This window comes from Meriones unguiculatus (genome assembly GCF_030254825.1).
Source record: "Meriones unguiculatus strain TT.TT164.6M chromosome Y unlocalized genomic scaffold, Bangor_MerUng_6.1 ChrY_unordered_Scaffold_23, whole genome shotgun sequence".
NCBI lineage: Eukaryota > Metazoa > Chordata > Mammalia > Rodentia > Muridae > Meriones > Meriones unguiculatus.
The window spans coordinates 28,491,510-28,499,525 of record NW_026843709.1 but is presented as its reverse complement, the minus strand read 5'-3'; positions in this window follow the sequence as shown (position 1 = coordinate 28,499,525).

Sequence of the window (8,016 nt, the reverse complement as noted above, 5' to 3'; positions counted from 1 at the left end):
CTCATGACCAGATGCTTGGCAGAGTACAGGGAATCATAAGAAAGAAGGGGAGTTAGTCTGATGGGGAAAGGATAGGAGCTCCAGAAGGACCAAATATATCTGGGCACAGGGTCTTTTCTGAGACTGACATTCAACCAAGGACCATGTATGGATATAACCTAAACCTCTGCTCAGATGTAGCCTGTGGTAGCTCAGTAACAAATTGGTTTCCCAAAGTGAGGGGAACAAGGACTATTTCTAACAGGAACTCAATGACTGTCTCTTTGGCCTCCCCAGCCCCCAAGGGAGGAGCAGTCCTGTTAGGCCACAGAGGAGGGCTTTGCAGCTAGTCCTGAAGATACCGGATAAAACAGGATCAGATGAATGAGGAGGAGGTCCCCCCCCCATCAGTGGGCTTAGAAAGGGGTACAGTGGAGATGAGGGAGCGAGGGAGGGTCTGGGAGGGAATGAGGGAGGGGGACAAGGCTGGGATACAGAGTTAATAAAATGTAACTGATCAGAAAAAAAATAAAATTAAAATAAGAAACCAAAAACAATTAATATTTAGAATTATTTGTGGATTGTCTCACATTCCAAGCACTTAATGTTTTTAATAAAATACAAAAAAATAATAAATAATAAAAAAAAAAGAAAAAGAAAACTGAGTTCATCCTTGCCACTCCTGGGCAGCACCTCAAAGAAGAAGCTATCACTCCTGAAGTAGCTCTATCCTTCATCACCTTATTACAGTATTTTTTACATAATTATTCATTACAATTTGTTCACATTGTACCCCCTCTGTTGCCTTCCCTTTTCTCATTGAAAGCCTAACCATCCACCTTCTTCTACCCCATGCCCTTTCTCTAGTTCCCTGATAGGGGATGTCCTCCTCCCCTTTTATCTGACCCCGCCTTATCAGATCTCATCAAGGCTGGCAGCAGCATCTTCCCATGCAGCCTGATTATCAAGGCAGTTCTGCTTGTGTCCTCAAATTACTTTACTTAGGACACTCTTTATGCCTCCTCTCCTGCAGGCTTCCCAGAGCTCTGAAGGTAGAGAGAATTTCATAGGCAAATCCCATCTAGAGCTGGTTGCTTTAAGGTCTCTCTCTGCATAATATCGGACTGTGGGTCTCTGTATATAATCTGATTTGATTCAGAAGAAAGCATCTCTGTGGTTGCAAGAACATGGCAACTATCAATCAGCTGAGAACAAAGACCAGCATAATTTAATAACAACAGCCTGGGTTGCTTGAAAATTTCTGTAGGATGCCCTTGCCCAACAGCTCAATTTACTCCACCCAATCTCCCTAGTAGAAGACTGTTTGGTCACAATTAGATGGCCTATTTGAATTTTATCCTCCACTATTAGAAAATCTCCTAATAAGTGAATATATACCATATTTGTCTTTCTGCCTTTTAGTTACTTTACCCAGGATGATTTTTCCTGGTTCCATTTTTTTTTTTTTTTTGCCTTAAAAATATCACGATCCTATTTTCTTTACTGAATAATACCCTCTTTTGGAAATATTCTACAATTTCCTCAAAGGAAATTGTCAGTCCTGATCTTTAGTGCTTGCTAGTTGCTGGGACTTTAATCATTGTATTGAATGACAAACTATCAGGATAACTATGGTCCTTTAGCCTAGAAGTCACTAGGAAGATGTGCTTTGAGGTTGATATGCCAATGTAAGTGACCAGACAGAATGCCTCTCTGTCTCTGTCACTTTATATCTTTGTTTCTGTTGGTCTCCATCTCTCTATTTCTGAATCTGTCTCTCTAGCTCTTTATCTCTCTGTCTCTCTCAGTCTCCCCCTCTCTGCCTGGTGCTGGTGGTTCAGAAGGAAAACCTCTCAGTTTTGCTGAAGGACTATAACAAGTTGTCTGTTTGCTGATGTGACATCATGTACAATATATATTTCTGTAAAAATATAAGCAAGCTCCTAATTAAACACTTTTTGTTCAAAGATTTCCCTTGCTCAGGGAATATTTTCCCAGTAAGTACTTCACTGACTGAGAACATATCTGTGAATTTAATGAATAATAATGGAATCTGTAATAATGGGAAACTGAAATGTCAAGGACACAGGACTTTATTAATGAGCACTTAAAAGAAATATGTGACAGATTAACTGAACTAACAATCTTGGACACAGGTACTGTCATCTCTGGGTTGTCTGCTTTCAGCTGCCCAGACTGAGGCATGTAGGGCTGCTCAGCATTTCTCTCAATCAGGCTGCTTACTTGGCTCTTTTAATAACTGGCTCCAGAAACTCTTACTGTTTTATTACATTATTCACCCTCTCAGGCAATCAGCACCTACCCACTGTTATATCATAAAAGCATTCAGATATCATAATGAATTTGATGTCATGATACAACTGTGATGTCATAAAAGCATTGTGATGTGATCATAGCTTTGCATGTCTTAATATCATTGTGAAGTCTTACTGTTGTGAAGTCATAATAGCTTTTTGATGTCAAAATTCTATTGTGCTCTCATACCACTATCCTGTCATAACACCATTTCGAAATCATAATACCATGGTGATGTCATAATATCATTGTGATGTCATAATAGAATTGTGATGACAAAAGAGCATTGTAATGTCATAATAGCATTGAGATGTCCTAATATCATTGTAAAGTCATACCGTTGTGATGTCATAATAGCACTGTAATGTCATAATTCCATTGCGATGTTGTACCACAAGCATGTTGTAATAACATTGTGATGTCCTAAGAACAATTGGATGGAATGAAGTTTGATGTCATAATGCCATTATGATATAATAATGGCCTTGTGATGTCATAAAATCATTGTGAAATCATAACACCGTTTTGATAGCATAATTGCATTCAGATTGTGATGTCCTAATAGAATAAAGATAAAGATATCATGATGATATTGGGAGGTTATAATAGCATAGGGATCTCAATACCTTTGTGATGTAATGACAATTTTTTGAAGCCATCATAGTTTGGTTATATCCTAATACTTTTGTGATGATATAATACCATTGTGATGTCATAATTACATTTTGAAGTAATCATAGCATTGTGATATCCTAATACTATTGTGATGTCATAGTTCCAATGTGATATCATAATAGCCTTGTGATGTCATAACTCTATTGTGACATCAACACTCCATTGTGATGTCATACCACAATCATGTCTAAAAAGCATTGTGCTAACATAATAGCATTGTGATGTCATGGTGAATTTTGTTGTAACAATACCATTGTGATATCACAATCACTTACTGATGTCATCAGAACACTGGGAAGTGATAATAAAACTGTGAAGTTATAACGCAATTGTGATGTTGTAATAGCATTGTGATGTCATAATTCCATTGGAATCGCATAATAGCATTCAAGGTCATCATATTTGAGGTAATAATAGCATTGAGATTTCATACCATTTTAATGTGATAATACCATTGTAATGTCATAATGCATGTTTGAATTCATAATAGCTTTGTGATGTAATAATACCTTTATGATTTCAAAATAACATTGTGATGTCATAAGAGCTTTGAGATGTCATAATACCATTGTGTTGTCTATACACCATTGTGATATCATATTAGCATTGTGATATCATAATAGCATATTGAGGACATAAGCTCAATGTTATGTCATAATTGCTTTGTGATGTCCTAATACCATTGTGTAGTCATCTGGTTGTGAAGTCATAATAGCATTTTTATGCCATAATAGAATTGTAATGATATGCAAAAGTTCTAATGTCATAATACCATTGGTATGTCATGTGAATCTTGATGTCAAAAATGCCATAATATCATTGTAATGTCATAATAGATTTGTGATGTCATAACACCATTATGATAGCATAATAGCATTGTGAAGTCATCATAGCATTGTGATGTCCTAATAGCATTGAGATATCATAATAGTATTATGAATTAATAAAATCATTGTAATTGCATCATAGCATTGTGAACTCATAACACTATTGTGATATCATTATAGATTTGTGATGTCATATCATTGTAATGTCATAATACCATTTTGATGTGATAATGCTTTCATGATTTCATCAATGCATTATGATAAAATCATAGCATTGTTATGTTATAGCAACATTATGAAGTCTTAATAGCTTTATAATGTCATCATAGAATTGTGATGTAATAACAACATTGTAATGTCATAATAGCATTGTGATATAATAATTTGTGATGTCATAATATCATAGTGATGTCAAAATGCCTTTGTGATATTATAAAACAATCATGTAGTATTATCATTGTGACATCAGAATAACATTGGGTTGTCATGATGAATTTTGATGTAATAATGCCATTGTGATAGCATAATTGCATTTTGATGTCATCATATCATTGTGATGTCATAATACCGTTGTGAAGTCATAATAGCATTTGTTGTCAAAATTCCATTGTGATGTCTTAGCACAATCATGTTGTAATACCTCTGTGATGTCTCAATAGCATGGTAATGTCAAAATACCATTTTGAAATCTTAATACTATTGTGATATCAACATAGCATTGTGATGTCCTAATACTATTGTGTTGTTATAACAGCATTATTATATCATAATATCATTTTGATGTCATAATGCTATTGTGATGTCATAATACCATTGTCATGTCATGCTACCATTGTGACATCGTAACAGTATTTTGACGTAACAATAGAATTTTGATGGCATAAATCATTGTGATATCATAATACTATTGTGATGTCATAACACCTTTGTGATGTCTTGTATTTATGATGTCATAAAGCATTGAAATATCATATTATTTGTCATACCATTGTGATGTCATAAGAGTATTGAGATCTCGTAATAACATTGTGAATGTCACAATACTATTGTGGTGTCATAACTAATGGAATGTCATATTAATTTGATGTCAAAATAGCATTTTGATGTCATTATATCATTGTGAAGTCATAACATCACTATGATATCATAATAAGAGTGAGATGTCATAATAGTATTTTGAGGTCATAATGCCATTGTGAATACATAATTCCTTTGCAATTTCATCCCACAGTCATGTCAAAATAGCTTTGTGATGTCATATTTACATTAGGATATTGTGACACGTTCATATTTTCTAATAATATTGTGATGCAATAAAAGCAATGAAATGTCATGACACTATTGTTATGACATAATACCATTGAGATGACATAAAAAATTGTAACATCATACCATTGTGATGTTATAATTGCATTTTGATGTTATAATTCCATTTTGATGTCATGATGCCTTTGTGATGTCATAATACTTTTGTGATGTCATAACACCATTGGGATGTCCTATAACTGTGATGTCAAAATAGCATTGAGATGTTAGACCATTGTGATGTCATAAAAGCATTTTGAGGTCAAAATGTCATTGTGACATCAAAATTCTATTGTGATTACATACCACAAACATGTTGAAATACCATTTTTATGTCATAGTACCATTGTAAGGTCAAAATGCCATTGGTGCATCATAATACCATTGGGATATTGCCACACTAACTCCAGAGTCTATGTGAGCATAAAAACGTGCTATATAAGCAGAAAATTATGCTGCTAAGATGAAGAGACACTTTTCCTATGGGAATCCACTCCCTGGATATTCTCCCTGGCCATCTACACCAAAAAGACATACTCTGAAAATTCTGCTTTCTCAGATGAAGGGTGGAATTAATGAGCCTTTTGTTTTTTCTTTGTGATTTTTGGAACAGCACAATTAACTACTTAAGAAAATATATCTTTGATAGATTATTAGAAGCTTTAGCAAAAATAGAGTAAAAGAAAAATAAGTAATGAATCAGATTTAGTATCAGAAAGCATTATAAGAATAGAAAAAGAAATAATAGGCTCCCTCTTAGGAAAAATAGCATAAGCAAGTAGAGCAGGCTTGAGCATGCTTCCCTGTAGCAACTTGTTTCTAAGGAAGATTATAAATCTTTAGCAAGACACATGGGATGATGATTGACCAAGGTGTATTTAGACTTTAATGTAGAAAAATATTTTGGCAGGTATTTGACTTGGCTCAGAGGACTATTACAGCTCCTAACTTTCCCCTTCTCTAGTCAGTGATAATGAAACCACAGTTTGAGGTTTTTGTTTTTTGTTTGCGATGATCAGAAAGTTTCTAGGCCAAGATTTCTTGTGGGCTTTGCTTTATACTTAGCTGCACTTTCTAGTTAAAACAAACTTTGTATCCTTGGTAAAAGTTTGAATGTTCTGGAAAGCATGCCAACTTTAAGGTGCTTCCTAATGAAATAACTATAAAATTATTAACCTGACTTCAGTAAAATTTCAGCAGAGTCAAAGCTATCTCGGTGTTGTCTCTGTCAACTCGCCTGAAACTGTGCCTTCCTGATGTCCAAAACTGATTCTCCCGAGGACGCAGGGAACCTGACTGGGCTGGCCCGTGGCAGAATATCATGACACCATTGTGATGTCATATCATTGTAATGTCATAATAGCATTGAGAGGTCATGACACAATTGTGATGACATAATACCATTAGGCTGACCAGGAATTCACAGACTGGCCTGTTTCTTTTTAATTTGTGTTTGGATTAAAGGAATGTGCCTTCATCAACTTGTTCAAATATTTTTTCTCAAACCAATATAATTATATCTCAAAGACTTTAAATGAAAAAATAAGCAAAGAGATGAGAAGATTTTAAGTTTGGGGTTAGTTATTATGCTGTAACAAACAAAGCCCAGTTGGTTGTTTTTTGGAATTTAGTTGATGTTTTAGTGAATTGGTGGACCCTTACCAGAAAGAGCTGACAAGTTTCTTGCAGCCAGAGAGCTTTGAATTTTAAACATTATTAATCTAATTTTTATTAGGGAGAGTGCCCTTTCTATTTTCTTTAACTTAGTATTCCATTCCTTGGTTGTTTTTCCCATTTTCTCTTTCCACATTCTTGGAGAAATTCCTCCAGAAGAGCCACCACCATTAAATACATTGCAAACAGATCCATGACTATGACTAACAAAATAAAGCCAAAGTGAATTAAAACACTCTCTGCCATGGCATTTTTTTTAATTTTTTTTTAATTGCAGTTTTCGGCCAAGTTCTGTAGAGAGGTCTGTGTGCCTCCATTTTCTTTCTTTCCAGACATGGCTGCTGAGTTTAGTAGAGCTGAGCCAGCCATATGTTAAGGAATCCATGCTTGTGTATCCTTCTGTTAGACTGTAGCAGCAGCCAGTTTTGTTATGTTAAGTCTCAGGTCTGTCCACAATAGGCTGTCTTTTTCTCCTGGCCCTGTTTAAGACTGTCTTTTAAAAAGACACTAATTTATCTAGGAGTTTTTAGGTTTTAAGTTCTAGTTATTGGGGCTGTATTACTGCAAACTTATTCCCCCCACCAAATTATGTTAAAGTATGATTTAAAGACTGTGAATACTTAGATTAGTTGGTGGCCATTTATTGTACAGTTAGACTAGCTGGGTGCCATTTGTTGATAGTTATTAATATTTACTATTGAAATATCTTTTAGGTAAGCTGCAGTTAATCCTAAATCAGCTGTTTACCCCAATCACGACACAGAGACTGGGATTTATTTAATTAACCTAGAGCATACTGCTGGGAGATAGTTATTTCATCCTAAACCTCAAAGACCACATAGATTCCTACCATTCAGATTTCACTCATCATATGTGCTTTAGTACTTTGTCATATCTTACATAGGGTCCATCTCTCCACATGGTTCCAAGAACTCTTCTCCTGATTCTCAACCTTTCCTCCTCCTGCTATGGATCAGGATGACCCATCTTATCCTCTCCATTGCTCAGCGCTGTAGCTGGATGTTTTATTGAAAATAGAGAGGACAAATGGTGGCATGCTTATACAAATCATTGAATTGTGATGTCATAAAAGCATGGTGATATAAAAGCATTGTGATGTCAAAATTCCATTATGATGTCATACCACAATCATGTCATAATAGCATTGTGATATGATAAAAGCATTGTTATATCATAACATTGAGATGTCATAATAGCATTATGAAGTAATAATACAATT